This window comes from Schistocerca serialis, chromosome 10 (assembly GCF_023864345.2).
Source record: "Schistocerca serialis cubense isolate TAMUIC-IGC-003099 chromosome 10, iqSchSeri2.2, whole genome shotgun sequence".
Taxonomy (NCBI): Eukaryota; Metazoa; Arthropoda; class Insecta; order Orthoptera; family Acrididae; genus Schistocerca; species Schistocerca serialis.
Window position 1 is genome coordinate 227,426,178 of NC_064647.1, and position 23,227 is coordinate 227,449,404.

General features: G+C 46.4%; 1 protein-coding gene and 1 pseudogene across 1 annotated transcript in view; one reads left to right on the forward strand and one right to left on the reverse strand.

The window, feature by feature from the left end:
• Positions 1 to 23,227, reverse strand: part of LOC126424710 (ras-related protein Rab-32-like) — a 435,086-nt gene that overhangs the window by 152,620 nt on the left and 259,239 nt on the right. The window lies entirely within an intron of this gene.
• LOC126425369 (5S ribosomal RNA) lies at positions 17,842 to 17,959 on the forward strand (annotated as a pseudogene).

Sequence of the window (23,227 nt, forward strand, 5' to 3'; positions counted from 1 at the left end):
TCCAAATGACGCCAACGTCCACGTATCGTCTCATGCGCCAGAGTTTACACCTCTATCCATACAAAATTCAAACGCGGCAACCCCTCAGCGCCGCTACCATTGCTGCACGAGAGACATTCGCTAACGATATAGTGCACAGGATTGATGACGGCGATATGCATGTGGGCAGCATTTGGTTTACTGACGAAGCTTATTTTTACCTGGACGGCTTCGTCAATAAACAGAACTGGCGCATATGGGGAACCGAAAAGCCCCATGTTGCAGTCCCATCGTCCCTGCATCCTCAAAAAGTACTGGTCTGGGCCGCCATTTCTTCCAAAGGAATCATTGGCCCATTTTTCGGATCCGAAACGATAACTGCATCACGCTATCTGGACATTCTTCGTGAATTTGTGGCGGTACAAACTGCCTTGGACGACACTGCGAACACCTCGTGGTTTATGCAAGATGGTGCCCGGCCACATCGCACGGCCGACGTCTTTAATTTCCTGAATGAATATTTCGATGATCGTGTGATTGCTTTGGGCTATCCTAAACGTACAGGAGGCGGCGTGGATTGGCCTCTCTATTCGCCAGACATGACCCCCTGTGACTTCTTTCTGTGGGGACACTTGAAGGACTAGGTGTACCGCCAGAATCCAGAAACAATTGAACAGCTGAAGCAGTACATCTCATCTGCATGTGAAGCCATTCCGCCAGACACGTTGTCAAAGGTTTCGGGTAATTTCATTCAGAGACTACGCCATATTATTGCTACGCATGGCGGATATGTGGAAAATATCGTACTATAGAGTTTCCCAGACCGCAGCGCCATCTGTTGTTGAAAATTGTAACTACTGTAATTTCGAAAGTTTGTCTGCCTGAAAATGTACTGTTGTCCCAAGCATATTGCAACAAACGGTGTATTTCTATCGCTCCTCGTTTAGTTTTTATTGCCGTTTCAAATATACCGGTCATTTTTGAAACACCCTGTACGTCGAGAGCGCACATCACTATGTTAATAATAGTAATCGATCTGTAAAAGTGTCGTGGGTTTTTCGTTTGAACACGCTTCTCCAGATCTACTAGACGGATTTCCATGGGGCTTTCGCAGGTAACATGAGCATAAATAAAAATCCCCTCTGTTTTTAAAAATGCGTCAATTTGAATAAAATTCTTGAGCTTTTGATGGCCATATTCACCATCTGGGATGTCTGCGGATAGGCAGTTATCAAGCTATATTCCGACGTAAGCAGGTGGGAGGGCTCGTAGCCCGTGGCCCAGCTAAAGGTGTTGGCTTTTGTTTACTCCAGTTTCAAGGGGGGGGGGGGCGGGCTTGATGATTGGTTAAGGGACCCACACTCGGTGCCACTGTTGTTTCTGCTTTGCAGATGTGATGTGATGTGATGACACATGCGGGGGTTTTTCAGTTCGGCGTGAAGGTCGGTAATCCGGGCCCATCTTGGAGCTCCTAAGATGAAGAGGAGGCCTATGTTCTGAATGAGTTGTTGTGGCTGAAGATTGGACGGGCTGGTAGTTCCCCACATGCAGCAGCCACGGAGAAGTGCAGGGGAAACTGTCCCTCGATATAGCCGAAGCTTCTTCGAATGTTCATCTGCCCACTGTTCAGCAATGGGCATAATTGGTGTAGGAGGTATAATAGTTGAATCCTCTTGTTGTCGATATGACGTTTGAAAAGGAGTTTGCTATCCAGCATCACCGATAAGTACACCACTGGCCATTAAAATTGCTGCACCACGCAGATGACGTGCTACAGACGCGACACGAAGAAGATGCTGTGATATGCAAATGATTAGCTTTACAGAGCATTCACACAAGGTTGCCGCCGGTGGCGACACATCCAACGTGCTGACTTGAGGAAATTTTCCAGCCGATTTCTCATACACATACAGCAGTTGACCGGCTTTGCCTAGTGAAACGTTGTTGTGATGTCTCGTGTAAGAAGGAGAAATGCGTACCATCACGTTTCCGACTTTGATAAAAGTCGTATTGTAGCCTATCGCGATAGCGGTGTTATCGCAACATTGCTGCTCGCGTTGGTCGAGATCCAATGACTGTTAGCAGGATATAGAAACGGTGGGTTCAGGAGGGTAATACGGAACGCAGTGCTGGATCCCAACAGCCTCGTATCACTAGCAGTCGAGATGACAGGCATCTTATCCGCATGGCTGGAACGGATCGTGCAGCCACATCTCGATCCCTGAGTCAACAGATGGGGACGTTAGCAAGACAACAACCATGTGCACGAAAAGTTCGACGACATTTGCAGCAGCACGGACTATCAGCTCGGAGACCATGGCTGCGGTTACCCTTGGCGCTGCATCACTGACAGGAGCGCCTGCGATGGTGTACTCGACGACGAACCTGGGTGCACGAATGGCAAAACGTCATTTTTTCGGATGAATCCAGGTTCTGTTTACAGCATCATGATGGTCGCATCCGTGTTTGGCGACATCGTGGTGAACGCACATTGGTAGCGTGTATTCGTCATCGCCATACTGGCGTATCACCCGGCGTGATGGTATGGGGTGCCATTGGTTACACGTCTCGGTCACCTCTTGTTCGCATTGACGGCACTTTGAACAGTGGACGTTAGATTTCAGATGTGTTACGACCCGTGGCTCTACCCTTCATTCGATCGCTGCGAAACCCTACATTTCAGCAGGATAATGCACGACCGCATGTTGCAGGTCCTGTACAGGCCTTTCTGGATACAGAAAATGTTCGACTGCTGCTCTGGCCAGCACATTCTCCAGATCTGTCACCAACTGAAAACGTCTGGTCAATGGTGGCCGAGAAACAGGCTCTTCACAATACGCTCTTGATGAACTGTGGTATCGTGTATCGTGTTGGAGCTGCGTGGGCAGCTGTACCTGTACACGTCATCCAAGCTCTGTTTGACTCAATGCCCAGACGTATCAAGGCCGTTATTACGGCCAGAGGTGGTTGTTCTGGGTACTGATGTATGCACCCAAATTGCGTGAAAATGTAGTCACATGTCAGTTACAGTATAATATATTTGTCCAATGAATACCCGTTTATTATCTGCATTTCTTCTTGGTGTAGCAATTTTGATGGGCTGTAGTGTAGGTACAGCCGTTCAACTATCTTGGGATTTTGATCATCTAACGCGTGAATTGTCAGAATTTGGCACGATATCCCTCAGGAGGGCCTCCAAGAATTCTATCAATCAATGCGTAGCCGAATAACTGCTTTCATAAGAGAAAGAGGTGGACCAACGCGTTTTTGTCTTGCTCAATTTGTGAAGCTCTTTCTCCTGTATTTTCCTGAAATAGTAATCATTTGTTTGTACAGGTACGTCACAGCTACCGATTTCCGTCCCATTCCTATCCCTTAGCCGGCCGTGGTGGCCGAGCGGTTCTAGGCACTACAGTCTGGAACAGCGCGACCGCTACGATCGCAGGTTCGAATCCTTCCTCGGGCATGGGTATGTGTGATGTCCTTAGGGTAGTTAGGTTTAAGTATTCTAAGCTCTAGGGGACTGATGACCTCAGAAGGTAAGTACCATAGTGCTCAGAGCCGTTTGAAGTATTTGGACCTCAGCCCTAAATGGTCTCTCATGGTGTTGGGTCTGCCTGTTTTTAGCCAATATGTTGCCGCGCGATACTGAATAGTTGGGTCTGGTGGGTGCATTCCGAGCACCAGGCACAAATCCTCCTTTGATGCGCTGCCGAAAGCCCCCAGCAGGCACAGGAGCAGCCTCCTGTGTGTGAGCGGCTTACCACCACGGTATCAGCCGCGGTGCAGAGTCGATGTGTCCATGTGTTAATACTGCAGTACCATTCGTGCCAAGTTTGCGCAGTAAGCTTCCATTGGTGCCTCATGCTTTGGTCTCTGTGGTCGGTGCGTTTCAGTGTAATCTTAAAGGGAAACTAATTTGGACAGGAGGTCCCACAACCGGCCCGGACGTTGAGCACCTGTCGAAACGCGATACGACCTGCGGCGGCGTGGGAAACGGAGGCTGCAGCTTTGCTCCCAAACCAGTCCACGGCGCAGGGGCGAGGAACCGACGCACAGGCGGCAGACAGAACCTAACATGTCGCCGGGCTGTCGTACTGCGAGGGGCTCACAACCTGAACAGATTTATTTTTTAAGGACGCCACATTGAGGAAGGGTGGGATAGGGTGGGGGGAGGGGACCGGATGGTGCACACTCAACGCAGGTGCTGTCTGTGGTGTTGGGTGTGAACTGTCAAATCATCAGAAACTCGTCCTACACTACTGGCCATTATAATTGCTACACCAAGAAGAAATGCAGATGATAAACGGGTATTCACTGGACAAATATATCATACTAAAACTGACATGTTTTTTTCACACAACTTGGGTGCATAGATCCTGAGAAATCCGTACCCCGAACAACCACCTCTGGCCGTAATAACGGGCTTAATACGCCTGGGCATTGAGTCAAACAGACCGGTACAGCTGCCCATGCAGCTTCAACACGATACCACAGTTCATCAAGAGTAGTGACTAGCGTATTGTGATGAGCCAGTTGCTCGGCACCATTGACCAGACGTTTTCAGTTGGAGAGAGATCTGGAGAATGTGCTGGCCAGGGCAGCAGTCGAACATTTTCTGTATCCAGAGAGGCCCATACAGGACCTGCAACATGCGGTCGTGCATTATCTTGCTGAAATGTAGGGTTTCCCAGGGATCGAATGAAGGGTAGAGCCACGGGTCGTAACACATCTGAAACGTAACGTCCACTGTTCAAAGTGCCGTCAATGCGAACAAGAGGTGACCGAGACGTGTAACCAATGGCACCCCATACCATCACGCCAGGTGATACGCCAGTATGCCGATGACGAATACACGCTTCCAGTGTACGTTCACCGCGATGTCGCCAAACACGGATGCGACCATCATGATGCTGTAAACAGAACCTGGATTCATCCGAAAAAATGACGTTCTGTCATTCGTGCACCCAGGTTCGTCGTTGAGTAAACCATCGCAGCCGTTCCTGTCTGTGATGCAGCGTCAAGGGTAACCGCAGCCAAAGTGTCCGAGCTGATAGTCCGTGCTGCTGCAAACGTCGTCGAACTGTTCGTGCAGATGGTTGTTGTCTCGGAAACGTCCCCATGTGTTGACTCAGGGATCGAGACGTGGCTGCACGAGGAGCACTGTATTGTATTGTCAGTAGAGAAGCACAAACAGCATCATGGGTCAGTCTGGAGAGCTCAATGCCTATGTACGTGGACTACTCATCGGATGGCACCTGAGAAACAAATCAGTCAGGGACATTTCAATCCTCCTAGAGCTGTTCAAGTGACTGTTGGTGAAGTGGTTGTGAAGTAAAAACTGGAAGGAAGAACCACAGTTAAGCCGAGACCAGCCCAACCTTATGTATCGACAGATTGGGACCATCGGGCGTAGCGAAGGGCGCTTGTAAAAAAATAATTACATAAAATCAGCGAAAGTAAAGGGTTAGAAATTGTTAGCAGAAGTCCAGCTAGCAGATTCACTATATGTACGGAGATGATGAGACTGGGGTACAATGACTGAACAGCTCCTCAGAAGCCAACCATTTCTCTGGGTAAAGCTAAGTGACGTTTGAGGTGGTGTAAAGAGACCTCTCTCTGGGCAGAGCATGGCAAATGAGTGGCCTGAAGTGATGAATGACACTACCCCATTTGTCTATCTGACTGAGTTTGGCAAATCCCTGGAAAACCGTTATCTGCCAATATGCATATTGCTAACAGTGAAGAATGGACTGTGTGGGGGAGTTTTTCGCAATTAGGGCGTGAGCTCCTTGTTGCGCCTAAGAGGACCCTAAATATGGAAGGAGACGAACATACTTTACACTCTTATGTATTACGTGAAGTCTGACAGAATAAACATCAGACATACTCATACATCTGTTGCATTTGTGAACGAATCGCCGAGACCATGTAGATGCGTGTGAGGAGTTAAAGAGTTCTGGTCGGAGGGGTAGCGTGCCCGGATGCCTGAGGCAGTTAAGGCGCATTAAGCAGGAGGTCTCCGTTCGAGTCACGATGCGGTACAAATATTCGCCTTTCACCACTGAATTATTTCTGTACCACATTGTGGCTGGGTATTTACAGCCGCTGGGCCAAACCACAGTATGGACAAGTTCTACATAGACATTACACATACCTATACACTGAAGAGCCAAAGAAACTGGTACACCTGTTGAAAACCGTGTAGGGTCCCAGTGAACACGCAGAAGTGCCGCAACACGACGTGGCATGGACTCGTCTAATGTCTGAAGTAGTGCTGGATGGAACTGACCCCCATGAATCCTACAGAGCTGTCCATAAATCCGTAATAGTACCACGGGAGGAGATCTCTTCTGAACATCTAGTTGCAAGGCATTCCACATATGCTCATTGATCATGTCTGAGGAATTTGGTGACCGGCGAAAGTGTCTATGCTCTGAAGAGTTTTCCTGGAGCCATTCTGGATGTGTGGAGTGTCGCATTGTTCCGTTGGAATTGCCCAAGTTCGTCGGAATGCACAGTGGACATGAATAGATGCAGGTGATCAGACAGCATGCTTACCTACCTGTCGCATGTCAGAGTCATATCTAGATTCGTATCGCGAATCCCATATCACTCCAACTGCACATGCCCCACACCATCACAGAGCCTCCACCAGCTTGAACAGTCCCCTGCTGACGTGCAGGTTCCATGGAGTCATGAGAGTGTCTCCATACCCGTAGTTGTCAATCTGCTCGAAGCAGTTTGAAACGAGACTCGTCGGATCAGGCAACATGTTTCCAGTCATCAATAGTGAAATGTGTGTTGACGGGCCCAGTCGAGGCGTAAAGCTTCGTGTCGTGCAGTCATCAAGGGTGCAGGAGTGGGCCTTCGGTTGCGAAAACCCATATCGATGATGTTTCGTTGAATGGTTCGCAGGCTGACACTTATCGATCGCCCAGCACTGAAATCTGCAGCAATTTGCGGAAGGGTTGCACTTCTGTCACGTAGTATTTTCACATTTATACTAACCTTTAGGCATTAAATAATGTATGTTGATCTTTTACTCCTTTCTCTAGGACAGGAAGTTATTGCCGTTCAAAGGTCGTCATCTTAGATGCCAAGAGGGCTTTACCCAAGAAGAAAAACAAAAGAACATTTTTGTGTGTTCTGAAGATTTGACGCAGATGTTAATGTTTCACTATTTATCCTGATTTGTAGATGAAGCACACCATCATTTGTTGTATTTCTGTTATAACATATAGTTTTAAATTTATATTTTATTATACACTGACGCTTCTCTCTGCAGGATGGTTACATAACTAATCGCGACATTTTGTGTGTAACTTTGTAATTTTGTTTTGTTATGGTCTGGATTTCCAATACACTAATAACACTTTTTGACCTATGCATTTCTGCATAATAAATGACGCATATTTTATTATTCGTTTTATTGAACAGCTGTATGTTCAATGACTGTATATGAAGCATTATACATTGACGCCATCTTGATAATTTTCGGCAAACCCCTCGCAATTTTATGGATATTTGTTAAATAATAAACTGGGTGATATAAAAGATAATTATTTGTCATTCAATACCGTATTGTACACTCCTGGAAATTGAAATAAGAACACCGTGAATTCATTGTCCCAGGAAGGGGAAACTTTATTCACACATTCCTGGGGTCAGATACATCACATGATCACACTGACAGAACCACAGGCACATAGACACAGGCAACAGAGCATGCATAATGTCGGCACTAGTACAGTGTATATCCACCTTTCGCAGCAATGCAGGCTGCTATTCTCCCATGGAGACGATCGTAGAGATGCTGGATGTAGTCCTGTGGAACGGCTTGCCATGCCATTTCCACCTGGCGCCTCAGTTGGACCAGCGTTCGTGCTGGACGTGCAGACCGCGTGAGACGACGCTTCATCCAGTCCCAAACATGCTCAATGGGGGACAGATCCGGAGATCTTGCTGGCCAGGGTAGTTGACTTACACCTTCTAGAGCACGTTGGGTGGCACGGGATACATGCGGACGTGCATTGTCCTGTTGGAACAGCAAGTTCCCTTGCCGGTCTAGGAATGGTAGAACGATGGGTTCGATGACGGTTTGGATGTACCGTGCACTATTCAGTGTCCCCTCGACGATCACCAGTGGTGTACGGCCAGTGTAGGAGATCGCTCCCCACACCATGATGCCGGGTGTTGGCCCTGTGTGCCTCGGTCGTATGCAGTCCTGATTGTGGCGCTCACCTGCACGGCGCCAAACACGCATACGACCATCATTGGCACCAAGGCAGAAGCGACTCTCATCGCTGAAGACGACACGTCTCCATTCGTCCCTCCATTCACGCCTGTCGCGACACCGCTGGAGGCGGGCTGCACGATGTTGGGGCGTGAGCGGAAGACGGCCTAACGGTGTGCGGGACCGTAGCCCAGCTTCATGGAGACGTTTGCGAATGGTCCTCGCCGATACCCCAGGAGCAACAGTGTCCCTAATTTGCTGGGAAGTGGCGGTGCGGTCCCCTACGGCACTGCGTAGGATCCTACGGTCTTGGCGTGCATCCGTGCGTCGCTGCGGTCCGGTCCCAGGTCGACGGGCACGTGCACCTTCCGCCGACCACTGGCGACAACATCGATGTACTGTGGAGACCTCACGCCCCACGTGTTGAGCAATTCGGCGGTACGTCCACCCGGCCTCCCGCATGCCCACTATACGCCCTCGCTCAAAGTCCGTCAACTGCACATACGGTTCACGTCCACGCTGTCGCGGCATGCTACCAGTGTTAAAGACTGCGATGGAGCTCCGTATGCCACGGCAAACTGGCTGACACTGACGGCGGCGGTGCACAAATGCTGCGCAGTTAGCGCCATTCGACGGCCAACACCGCGGTTCCTGGTGTGTCCGCTGTGCCGTGCGTGTGATCATTGTTTGTACAGCCCTCTCGCAGTGTCCGGAGCAAGTATGGTCGGTCTGACACACCGGTGTCAATGTGTTCTTTTTTCCATTTCCAGGAGTGTATTAATGATTTCTATCAATATTTTTGAATTTTGGAGCATGTCTTTCATAACGGCGACATAATACTTCCTTTTAGCGGTCGTCTGTACCTAATTTCTCGGCACATGGAGTTGGTCCGCACTCAAACGTCATCACGTAAGGCAGACCAGAAACTGTGTATCCATGTTTGAAAAATCCAGTTAGGTTTCACACATGATTATTTTACATGATGGTGAGTTTCTTCGATATGTATATTATGTAATTTTATCAATGCTTTCCTGTGAGTGTTTACTTTCTTCGTTTTTACGGTGTACATTTTATTAGTCGTACCAGTTCCTTTTTTTTTTTGTCGTTGACACGTTTTCACGTATTTCTCTTGCCAAGCGACCTGAAAAAAAGCTCAAGTGACTCCTGCATATAAGAAGGGCAAAAGAACGGACCCGGAAAATTACAGAACAGTATCCTTAACATCGGTCTGCTGCAGAATTCTAGAGCATATTCTGAGTTAGAATATAATAAATTTCCTAGAGACCGAAAAGATCATGTCCAGGAGTCAGCAAGGCTTTCGAAAGTATCGCTCGTGCTAAGCTTTCTCTTTCCTCGCATGACATACTGCGAACTGTGCATGAAGGACAACAGGCTGATTCCATATTTCTAGATTTCCCACGCCCACGCCAACTTAACGAAGGTACGAGCTTACAAAATAGGCTGCCAGATATGTGACTGGCTCGGAGACTGAAGTAATAGTGATAGACTTAAGTAACAGAAACCAGAATGTTATCCTCGACAGTGATTGTTCATTGGCGACAAGGGCAACATTAGGGGTGCCCCAGGGAAGTGTGATAGGACCGTTGCTATTTTCTATATACATAAATGATCTAGGTGGAAAGGCTGGGCAGCAATCTGCGGTTGTTCGCTGATGATTCCGTGGTGTACAAGAAGGTGTCTAAGATCAGTGACCGTACGATGATACAAGATGACCTACGAAAAGTTTCTAGTTGGTGTGTTCAATGACAGCTGACTCTAAATGTAAAAAATGTGAATTAATGCGGGTGAGTACGGAGAACGAAGCCTTAGTGTTCGGATACAGCACTAGTAGAGTCCTGCTTCACACAGTCACATCATTTAAATAACTGGGCCTAACGTTGCGAAGCGATATGAAATGGAACGAGCATGGGCGCATTGAGGTAGGGAAGGTGAATGGTCCACTTCCATGTACTGGAAGTATTTTAGGAACGTCAGGTTCTCATGTAAAGGAGACCGCGTATAGGATACTGCTGCGACCTATTCTTGAGTACTGCTCGAGTGTTTGGGATCCGCACCAGCTCGGATTGAAGGTAGACATCAAAGCAATTCAGAGGCGGGCTGCTATGTTTGTTACCGGTAGCTTCCAACAACACGTGTTACGGAGATGCTTCGGGAACTCAAATGGGAATCCCTGGAGGGAAGGCGGCGTTCTTTTCGAGAAACGCTACTGAGATAATTTAGAGAATCAGCATTTGAAGGTGACTGCAGAACGATCCTACTTCCGCCAACATATGTTGAGCGTAGGGACCACGAAGATACGGGAAATTAGGGCTCATACAGAAGCATATAGACTGTCGTTTTTCCCTCACTCTGTCTGCAGGTGAAACAGAAAACAAAACGATTAGCATTGGTACAACGTACTCTCCGCCACGCAGTGTGGTGGCGGCTTGCGGATTACGTATGTAGACGTAGAATGGCGTAAGACGGTAAAAATTCATAGACACACAAGGTGCGGCATGGTCGGGAATGGAACAGTGATCCAGGACGTACAGAATAAATTTCTTTATTTCACAAACTTGTAGGTTCTCAGATTACTAGCTTCAGTCAGCAATGACCGAAGTGATTATCTGACCATGCCGCCATGGCTCCATGATATTAGAACACATTTCTGTGAGCACAGAAGTGAAATTGAGAAATTTCTTTTAAATACGGTGGTCAAGGCTAATATCAGGTTTTGAGTACATTAAAAAAGGCCGCGGCATCTCAAAGCATTTATATATTTTGCTGCTGCTGATATTAAACAGTTCTGCGAAATACGAATAGCCTGTCATGTTAGGAGATGCAAAAATTCGTAACGTGAGATTTTACTATAAGTGCATGTGGCGGTGCGGGCAGTGAATGGAAGGCGAAATGCGCACAACCGGTTAGAGGCATAAATTTGCCGTGGATCTGGTTCCGCGCTGGAAGCTTCCAGAACAGAACACACAGTGACACGCCCACAGCGCTAATGTGGGGACGCACCTGGTTCTGCAGCCCGCTGGCAGCCCTCCAACCTGTCAATAGAGTGCGATCGCCAGTTTTCGCATTATTTGCTTCTTTTTCCGTGCGACACAAGCACTGCTAGCCATTAAAATTGTATCACACGGAAAGGCTCGTGAATAACGCGCTTTGGAATGAAACAGAGTTCAAAATATCGCTACTCGTGCTAGGGAGAAAAATCGCAGGTTCGGTGCCCAGCATTTACGGATTATTTTGCCAGACTTTCTGAAGGCCAGACAGGTGCAGCTGAGCGAGTCAGTTTCCTGGAAGAGAGAGCCGACATGGCACACGTAAGATTCTCTACTTGGTAGTGCACACTGATTCAAAATTCCATTGTTCTTTGCCCTTTAATACCAATCCTACAAACTTTATCTATATTCCTCCACGTACACCGAGGTTACCAAAGTCATTAGGATACCTCATAATATCGTGTAGGACCTCGTTCTCGTGGTATTAGGGCAGAAACTCTACCAGGCATCTGGCCGGGTCGTTGGCAGTCGCACGCAGAACTATGACGTCATGCTGCGTTTATAACCGTCCATGATTGCGAGAATGTTCCTAGTGCAAGATTTTGAGCACTAACGGATCTTACGATTATGTCCCAAATCATTTGCTCGGATTGCCCAGAATGTTGTTCAAACCAGTCCCGAACAGTTGTGTCCCCGGTGACATGGTGCATTGTCATCCATAAAAATTCCGTTTTGTCTGGGAATATAAAGTCCATTAATGACTACAACTGGTCTCCAAGTAGCTGAACATAACTAATTCCTGTCAATGATTGGTTCAGATGGACAAGAGGACCCAGTCCATTCAGTGTAAACACAGCCCAAATCATAATGGAGCCACCACCAGAATGTATACCGCATCACTCACAAAACGGGTCAATGGCTTTGTCAGGTGTGTGCCACACTCAGCTCCCACCATCAGCTCCCACCATCAGCTCCCACCATCAGCTCCCACCATCAGCTCCCACCATCAGCTCCCACCATCAGCTCCCACCATCAGCTCCCACCATCAGCTCCCACCATCAGCTCCCACCATCAGCTCCCACCATCAGCTCCCACCATCAGCTCCCACCATCAGCTCCCACCATCAGCTCCCACCATCAGCTCCCACCATCAGCTCCCACCATCAGCTCCCACCATCAGCTCCCACCATCAGCTCCCACCATCAGCTCCCACCATCAGCTCCCACCATCAGCTCCCACCATCAGCTCCCACCATCAGCTCCCACCATCAGCTCCCACCATCAGCTCCCACCATCAGCTCCCACCATCAGCTCCCACCATCAGCTCCCACCATCAACTCCTACCATCAACTCCTACCATCAACTCCTACCAACTGAAATCAGGACTCGTCTGACCAGGCCATGGTTTTCCAGTCGGCTAGGCTACAATCGATACGGTCACGAGTCCAGGACGGGTGCTGCAGGCGTCGTCAACCGCCACAGCCCATTAACGCCAAATTTCGTCTCACTGTCCGAACGCATACGTTCGTCGTACGTCCCACATTGATATCTGCGATTATTTCACATAGTATTGCTCGTGTGTTAGCACTGACAACTCTACGCAAGAGCCGCTGATCTCAGCAGTTAAGTGAAGGCCGTCGGCCAATGCGTTGTCCATGGTGAGAGTTAATGCCTGAAATTTGACATTTTTGGCACTCTCTTGAAAGTTTGGGTGTCTGAATATTGAATTCCCTAACCGTTTCCGAAATGGACTGTCCCAATTGTCTGACTAATTAGAATCCCGCTTCAAAGTCTATTAATCCGCATCGTGTTGCCATAATAACGTCAGAAACATTTTCACATGAATGACACGAGTACAAATCACAGCTCCGCCAGTGTTCTGCCGCGTTATACCTCGTGTACGCTATACTACCACCATTAGTGTATGTGATTACTGGTATCCCACGACTTGTCAGCCAGGTGTGTTATGTGAAGAGACTGCATGCCGCCAGTCGCCTGCCAGTAAATCGAAGTGTGTCCTTAGTGGCCTGAACCAGTGAGCTCTCCATTGTTGCGCACCTGGTCGCACCTGGAAGTAACTACACTAATGGCCGTTAAAATTGCTACACCAAGAAGAAATGCAGATGATAAACGGGTATTCATTGGACAAATATATTATACTACAACTGACATGTTTCTTCACACAACTTGGGTGCATAGATCCTGAGAAATCAGTACCCAGAACAACCACATCTGGCCGTAATAACGGCCTTGATACGCCTGGGCATTGAGTCAAACAGAGCTTGGATGACGTGTACAGGTACAGCTGCCCATGCAGCTTCAACACGGTATCACTTATCAATAGTAGTGACCGGCGTATTGTGACGAGCCAGTTGCTCGGCCACCACTGACCAGACGTTTTCAATTGGTGAGAGATCTGGAGAATATGCTGGCCAGGGCAGCAGTCTAAAATTTTCTGTATCCAGAAAGGCCCGTACAGGACCTGCAACATGCGGTCGTCCATTATCATGCTGAAATGTAGGGTTTCGCAGGGATCGAGTGAAGCGTAGAGTCACACATCTGAAATGTAACATCCACTGTTCAAATTGCCGTCAATGCGAACAAGAGGTGACCGAGACGTGTAACCAATGGCACCCCATACCATCAAGCCGGGTGATACGCCAGTATGGCGATGACGAATACATGCTTCCAATGTGCGTTCACCGCGATGTCGCCAAACACGGATGCGACCATCATGGCGCTGTAAACAGAACCTGGATTCATCCGAAAAAATGACGTTTTGTCATTCGTGCACCCAGGTTCGTCATTGAGTACACCATCGCAGGCGCTCCTGTCTGAGATGCAGCGTCAAGGGTAATCACAGCCACCGTCTCCGAGCTGATAGTCCATGCTGCTGCAAATGTCGTCGAACTGTTCGTGCAGACGGTTGTTGTCTTGCAAACGTCCCCATCTGCACGACCCGTTACAGCCATGCGACTGCTAGTAGTACGAGGTCGTTGGGATCCAGCACTGCGTTCCGTATTACCCTTCTGAACCCACCGATTCTATATTCTGGTAACAGTCATTGGATCTCGACCAACGCGAGCAGCAATGTCGCGATACGATAAACCGCTATCGCGATAGGCTACAATCCGACCTTTATCAAAGTCGGAAACGTGATGGTACGCATTTCCCCTCCTTACATGAGGCATCACAACAACGTTTCACCAGGCAACGCCGATCAACTGATGTTTGTGTATGAGAAATCGGTTGGAAACTTTCCTAATGTCAGCACGTTGGATGTGTCGCCACCGGCGCCAACCTTGTGTGAATGCTCTGAAAAGCTAATCATTTGCACATCACAGCGTCTTCTTCATGTCGGTTAAATTTCGCGTCTGTAGCACGTCATCTTCGTGGTGTAGCAATTTTAATGGCCAGTAGTGTAGTTTTGACTCGTTAAGCGTGTAACTGAAGGAATCCAAACCTCTCCGGTGCTTCAAAGCATTAATACGACTAAGATAGTTGTACGAATGAGCTCATCGAAGTGTAAGTAACACGAACGGGTTTCTTGACGCCACACATCTGGTCAAGGCTTTACATTACCCCAGGAACTGCAGCAAGCGGAAATTCCACAGCACAATGTGACGAAAATGACTTTCTGTTGTGATACTAGAGCCGTGTAGATCGCCTCGTGTCCACTTATGACGGGTATGATACGCAGTGGCATCGAGAGCAGTAAAGTACACGCTCGTGACATTAATGGGTCAAGGATGTACTGAGAGGCTGATGAGGTAAGCCCCCGCCGAGGCCGAAGGCACAGAGAGAGCGCAAAACTTTGACGAAAAAAACTTTTACGAATTAACACCGAAATGACGATCAGGATACTTACGACGATGCCAGTGGCTACAGCATCTCGCTGTTTCAGCAAATTAAATGCTATGAACTACACTACCGGCCATTAAAATTACTACACCACGAAAATGACATGCTACAGACGCGAAATTTAACCGACAGGAAGAAGATGCTGTGATATGCAAATGATTAGCTTTTCAGAGCATTCACACAAGGTTGGCGCCGGTGGCGACACCTACAACGTGCTGACATGAGGAACGTTTCCAACCGATTTCTCATACACAAACAGCGGTCGACCGGCGTTGCCCGGTGAAACGTTGTTGTGATGTCTGGTGTAAGGAGGAGAAATGCGTACCATCACGTTTCCGACTTTGATAAAGGTCGGATTGTAGCCTATCGCGATAGCGGTTTATCGTATCGCGACATTGCTGCCCGCGTTGGTCCAGATCCAATGACTGTTAGCACGATATAGAAACGGTGCGTTCAGGAGGGTAATACGGAACGCAGTGCTGGATCCCAACAGCCTCGTATCACTAGCAGTCGAGATGACAGGCATCTTGTCCGCATGGCTGTAACGGATCGTGCAGCAACGTCTCGATACCTAAGTCAACAGATGGGGACGTTAGCAAGACAACAACCATGTGCACGAAAAGTTCGACGACGTTTGCAGCAGCACGGACTATCAGCTCGGAGACCATGGCTGCGATTACCCTTGACGCTGCATCACAGACAGGAGCGCCTGCGATGGTGTACTCAACGACGAACCTGGGTGCTCGAATGGCAAAACGTCATTTTTTCGGATGAATCCAGGTTCTGTTTACAGCATCATGACGGTCGCATCCGTGTTTGGCGACATCGCGGTGAACGCACACTGGAAGCGTGTATTTGTCATCGCCATACTGGCGTATCAGCAAGAGTGATGGTATGGGGTGCCATTGGTTACACGTCTCGGTCACCTCTTGTTCGCATTGACGGCACTTTGAACAGTGGACGTTACATTTCAGATGTATTACGAACCGTGCCTCTACCCTTCATTCGATCCCTGCGAAACCCTACATTTCTGCAGGATAATGGACGACCGCATGTTGCAGGTCCTGTACGGGCCTTTCTGGATACAGAAAATGGTCGATTGCTGCCCTGGCTAGCACATTCTCCAGATCTGTCACCAATTGGAAACGTCTGGTCAAATTTGACCGAGCAACTGACTCGTCACAATACGCCAGTCACTACTCTTGATGAACTGTGGTATGGTGTTGAATCGGCATGGGCAGCTGTACCTGTACTCGCCATCCAAGCTCTGTTTGACTCAATGCCCAGGCGTATCAAGGCCGTTATTATGGCCAGAGGTGGTATTTGTGGGTAATTATTTCTCAGCATCTATGCACCCAAATTGCGTGAAAATGTAATCACATGTCAGTTCTAGTATAATATATTTGTACAATGAATACCCGTTTATCATCTGCATTTCTTCTTGGTGTAGCAATTTTAATGGCCAGTAGTGTATGAAATGTTGAGTATGGGTGGAAGCAAAAAGTCGAATTTACCTACTTTGTTGATAGAACAGGACACAGTTTCTAACTTGCTGAAATCGAGGAAATACTAAGTAAAGTCCTACGCTACCACCACTGCGCAACAAGAGTGACAAGTCGTCAGAACGAAGTACATGATCCACGTTTCCTTCTGGCAGTTCTGCTCCGCTACGGATGTTGCATCAGAGTGGGGTGAAATGGCGCGGCAACTCTAAACACACTCCAAAACAGAAGTACTCGGGACGGTACCATTCTGGTGGGCAAAACGTCTAAATTGCACACTGGCTCAGTGTTTACTTCTGGCGGTAGTGAAACTGTGCCAACAGTTTGATCGAAGAGAATGTTGCTGATCAGGAAGTCCAGATCCTGGTTTGACCGATTTCCATCTTTTCGGCTGAAACAACTTCGGAGGGGGTGAGAGACATTTTTCCAACGATTAGGACGTTCACACGCGGTTCCGGAACGGCTTCGTTATTAAGTAGTACATTTCTATCGTCTAGGAATGTAATGGTTCGTAGAAGGTTCCACCGTTGTTTACAAAGACTTGGTGACACGTTTACAAATGTATCCGTGTCACATTAAGTGTAATGCAGCTTCAACGAAAGTTATTTGGCCTGCTGTGATAATGTGTAAATTACTTTTTGAAGACTTGTTGTGCACTCAGTTTACTATGGGGTCTATACAATTTTTTATTCATTTACTATATGGATACCTTTAATTTGTCGTGTGTTATGGTTTTCCTCTTTCATAATAATTCTCAATAATGCTTCATTTAAGTTATGTTTTTAGTTTAACTAATATGTTTGAATAATGCTTTATTATTGTTAAATCTAGTAACGAAATTGTAAAAATTTATTAAATTTTTCAATAAATTTTTTTAGAAAGTTTCTTTTGCCAGAGGGTGGCAGGAAGGGTGAATGAGACAGTTATGGCAGTTCTAACAGCAGACAGCATCATTCCGGTACAGCTCTGCTATGGGCTACAACTGGAAATGCCTCAAAAATCGTACAGCAGTTTGAGCTGACAGTATGTGTACTTATAAGAAGAGTGGTCGATATGATGTGAAATAATTAAATTCAGTTTTTATTTATAAATTACTCCAAAGCAATTTTACTTCGCATGTATCAACGTAAATTTCTGTAGAAATTACCTTAACCTTAATGTTACTATACACAAAATGTTTAAATGTGTTAATAGTGTCGTAATTTCTTGGGTGGACAGCCATCGATCTCGATTATTATTGTTTTAGTTGTAAAGTGTGCCAACGGCCTTGCACAGTGCTAACACTGGTTCCCGTCAGATCACCAAAGTGAAGCACTGTTGCGCTGGACTAGCACATGGTTGGGTGACCGACTGGGTCTGCCGAGTGCTGTAGGCAAGCGCGGTGCACTCAGCCTAATCGAGGAGCTACCTGATTGACAACTAACAGCTCCGGTCACAGAAACTGCCAACAGCTGGGAGCGCAGTTTGTTGACTTCATGGCCCTCCATATCCGCAGCCAGTGAGGCATATTGTGAGGGCGACACGGCGGTCGGTCGGTACTAGTAAGCTTCCGAGGTCTTTGTGGACGCAGAGGCTTTTAATGTGTCTGTGGAGTATGTATTTTGCATTGCTGTCAGGTGTAGGAGACTTACTTTAATCCGCTTTAGTTATTTTTTAGTAATAAAATGAAATATTTAAGTTCAGTATTATTGAAATACAAATCAGTCTCTGAATATGAATTAAAGAGAGAGATGTCAGATATTTCCTGTGTATATAACCTACTATACGACATTGTTAGCTCACTTCCTTTTCTTGCTTACTGCTCTTATTACTCCATCTTGTTGCTAATATACGGTTATTCGTTTGGTTTCTGGGTTATCGAGATTGGAGTAAAAGTTTTATTTCTGTGTGCTGTGTAAAGAAGGTATCGAAAATACAACAAAAGTTTATTTTAAACAGTGTACAATTTTTAAGCAAAGATATCGTTGCGCAAGTCGGCGCTAATCTCATCCTACGAAATTAGTACTTCTCAAAGTTGAAACTATGGAGAGAGTGAGAAATATTAATTAACTGTTTATGAACTGTGAATTCTTTAAGAAGTTATTTTTTCCTAAATAGGCTGTGCGAGTTTAAAAAACGATTTTAATCAGAATTTGTGTAGTGTGGAAAGTTTACTATGAAGAAAGATATTAACAGTGACAGTCGTATGTTAACTTTAAAATTCAATATGATGTAGATAATAAAATCTCTGGCCAAACTTTATATGAGCTAGCCAGAACTTATTCTGATAGTTAATTAAATCATATTTCTGGGCCTTGCGTGCTGGGAAAGACTAGAAAGTTTAACATCATAAAATTTAACGGCATCTTAACGTAGGACATCTTAAATAATCGGCGCAGTCCGTTATATAGTGTGAATCAACAGTGCATTAGTAATGCATAAACTGTGTTGCTTGGGGCCAGGTTGTGTATTTTGTCAATGTCTAAATTTTTACAAAATAACATTTGCATCACAAAGTAAAACAATAGCAAGATCTTTTCTATCAAAATGACGCATCAAGATCACTTCATCCAGAGACATTACTGCTACGAAAAGAACCACGAAAATCCCAAGAAATAAATTACAAGGCTTAGTACTGAGTATGACAAGAGAGAACAGAACAGTCCTCAAGTATTGGAGGACTGCATGGCAGGAAAAAAAAAAAACTTGGGAAACAATGAACAGTCACGATAACTACAGGCGAAAATTTACAGGGTGTGATGAACTGTGGTAATGGCTAGCAAGTTATGTGTGTCTGGAGCTGCATCTCAGAAATATGTCTGTTTTGTACCGACTTTCTTTAATCAAATATTGGAGCAAGGTGTGAGCTCATTTGTTATATCGACGTGTCAATTGAGCAGTTTTCGGAGAGCGACTTTTTATTTTCTGTGGATTGTAGACGGCTTTCAGGGTGTATACAAAAACACCCATTTAAAGCGGACAGGCTTGCGTGGGGAGAGCGGCAGTGGTGGGGGTTGTGGGCTGGCGCTGTAGGGGAAACGCTGACTGCTGGAGGGGAAGTGCGCTTCTAAACAGAAGCCTCTGCTCATATTTTTCGTAAATATTAGGTGCAGCCCTCCGCCACACACTGTTGGGTGGCTTGCGGAGAATAAATGTAGATGTAGATGTAGGTCCACACTTGCATGGTGACCATTCAAAAAGATCTGTCTCCTCTGCTTTGGTCACTGTGTAAAAAGAACATCGCTGAAATGGCAACAAAAGCTATTTATTTTCGCCTGACTTGTTAGCCATTTGTAACTTTCAGGGAAGCATAATGAATGGTGTATTTTGAGTAAAACCTACATTTGTCTTGCTGCCATGTCAAAATTTACTGCTTCTGCCAAAACACAGCGGAGTCAACACAGTGTCATCTCATTAACATGTTGTACAAAGACAATTGCGAGATAACTATCAAACAGTGGTTTATTAAGAGACGAACTGACGGAAAGTATGACCAATCCTTGTATATAAAATTCTCGTGTCACTTTCTTAGTTGCCATACTCCTCCGAAATAGCTCGATCGATTCTAATTAAATTTTAGATGTGTATTCGGTAGGTCTGAGAATCGGTCGTAATCTATTTTTCATACCCCTAAGTGATAAGTGCGTTCCACACCAAAACATTTCTTACTTTTTGGACAGAACTTTTTATTTTTTATGAAGTGGCATTAAAAAATACACACAACCCTAAATTTTCACCCTTCTACCGCCAACCCCTATTTTTTAATAGCGATTTTAGTAATTCAATAAATTTCAACCCCAGTCGATAACTGACTAATTAGCACTTGATCTGTTATCCCCGCCAGGTGTTTACCAGTCATAGTCTTATTATTCAGCAGATAGGTAATTGAAGAAAACTTACCAAAGGCAAAGACTCGAATATCCCTCTTTGAATCGATGTAACTAGACCGAGAAGTTTAACTAGGTAGCACGCGTTATTCGCCAACCCGACATTTAGGCCTAGCGCACATGCATCTATTTTTATCGTACGGAAATATATCGCACGAACAAATTCTTTTAGTGGAAGAAAGAAGTTCCTATGCTCTCCTTTGTTCCTCTGAAAGAATTTAACCGTACAATATTTTTGCGTACGATAAAATGTTGTGGGTTGGCAGGAGAGCCAACACCGGTTTTGAGAGGAAGCCGAAAGGCACGCGTTTTAGCTCACGCAGGCTGGCGTGAGGTCTGGAACAGGTCAAGGAAATTAGACTTTAGCAAAAAACATACGTAGCTGCTGGAATACTTAACTTTAATCCATAATTGGTGAACGTCGCTCTTGACTGTGCATTATTCACAATATCAATAGTAACTGGTACTGGCGCCTTGCTAGGTCGTAGCAAATGACGTAGCTGAAGGCTATGCTAACTATCGTCTCGGCAAATGAGAGCGTATTTTGTCAGTGAACCATCGCTAGCAAAGTCGGTTGTACCACTGGGGCGAGTGCTAGGAAGTCTCTCTAGACCTGCCGTGTGGCGGCGCTCGGTCTGCAATCACTGATAGTGGCGACACGCGGGTCCGACGTATACTAACGGACAGCGGCCGATTTAAAGGCTACCACCTAGCAAGTGTGGTGTCTGGCGGTGACACCAAATAAAAATCTATGCGTGTGCGCTTGGCCTTATTCATAATGCTGGTGAATACGTTTCGACACTAAATTGCCGCCATGTCTGTATGCTCATGGACGAGCCGTGTATCGGCTGCAATTGTTAAATCCGCGCCATCTACCGTAGAAAAGCTGGAACTACTATTGGCCGATACTGCCGGCCATCCCCCTAAGCATTTTCTCACTCCCTACACAGTTTTCGGCCATTATTATTGTGTCACGAGTTCCCACCAACAACGGCTATTCTGTTACATGTATACATTATTCTCATAGACTAGAGATATTTTATGTGGCAAAACAACGTTTGCCCGGTCAGATTTTCAGAGGCGGAACGAAGTTCGCCGGCTATAGCAAGTAGCTTACTAAAAAAAGCACAGTGTCAGTACAAAAATAAATATGTAATGTATTATATTGTTCTTAGACCAGCTATCGTTTCCTCTTAGAAACTTACGTCGTTTCACAGAAAACGTCTGTAGCTACTGGAATAACACAGTGGATAATGAAGTTTTGCATAATAATCATATGGCAAAATTCTCTCCTCTCTGTTCGATACCATTGGCCAAAATCTCAGTATGCGAAACCGTTTATGAAATATGAGGAATGTTTTGGGTATTTCATTCTGACTTTACCGCTTAAACACGTGATTGCAAATGAGTTTGCGACATCAGATCCATTTTCTCGAGATTGTTGACATATAAGAGACCTCCACCCTAGTCTAAAGAAAAATTCAGAATGTTAGCTGAATCTCATAAGCAGCAACATATTATGTAAATGTGCACCAAACGAAAAATCACTTCGACCCCTCTGTCATTGCAAACGTTTGCGAATTTCGGGCAGTGTCTTAAATGCAAATATCACATTGACAATGAGCATTAACAAAACGATGGGCACGTCATCATTAAGCTGACATGTAAAGCTGTAAGTAACGCAAAAATGAATTTTTTTTTGAGTGAACAGTTTCTGTAAAATCGTGTGCAGGGTGTGAGCCTAGATTCTGTTATCACCAACCGGCCGAATGCCGGCAACTTCTGGCGGCTTCCTCTTCCCAACAAACGAATGAAATCGCCAAGCACTTCAGACGTAAATTAATCACTGTGCTTTGGCCACCGTATGCTGCGCGACTGTGTGTGGCGCGCCCAAAAAGTTTCTGTGAGTGTAGCAATAAAAGTGAACGTTAACTGGAAGATGGACAGCAATGCTCGCTGAATGTCTCAAGAAAGTAGCTGGATATTAAGGGATGGTTATGCAACAAGTCGCACGTACTGAAAAACCGCCTCCACGTGGTCGACTTCCGCAATGAAGTCGCTTCCGTGCCCCAGATTTGATGAGAGATTGCGCCAGTGGAGCGCCCTCCTTCGTTGTGACTTCTGGGTTATATCGACTCTGGCGTCCCGCTCAGTCGATACCAGAGCAGATAGGGCGCCACTTATCTGGAGTATCTGGCAGATAACATGGAGTGTGGGCGATCCGACGCACGTCCCAGCTGTCGTCTCAACGGCGGCTGAATCTCTGGTGCCACAGGAACGACATGCGGCAGTATTGTCCGCCTCAGGAATATCTAGGGGCTGGATATGAACATCCTACAGCAGTCGTTTCCATCCTGGAGTAATACTGAAACGTTCCTTTCATTCGTCAATCCCAATTGCCATGGCATCGCATGAAGTCAAACTCGAGGCCGACGCACGGCGTGCGAGATAAACTACGCGATGTCTTTCCATATACTTAATCGGAAACGGTTATTGGCGGACATGAGATAATTATCTGCCCTGCAGAATGAGAATTTCACTCTGCAGCGGAGTGTGCGCTGGTATAAAACTCCCTGGCAGATTAAAACTGCGTGCCGGACCGGGACTCGAACTCGGGACCCTTGCCTTTCGCGGGCAAGTGCTCTACCAACTGAGCTGCTCAAGCACGACTCACGCCCCGTCCTCACAGCTTTACTTCTCCCAGTACCTCGTCTCCTACCTTCCAAACTTTACAGAAGCTCTCCTTCGAATCGCAGGAGGGCTTCTGTAAAGTTTGG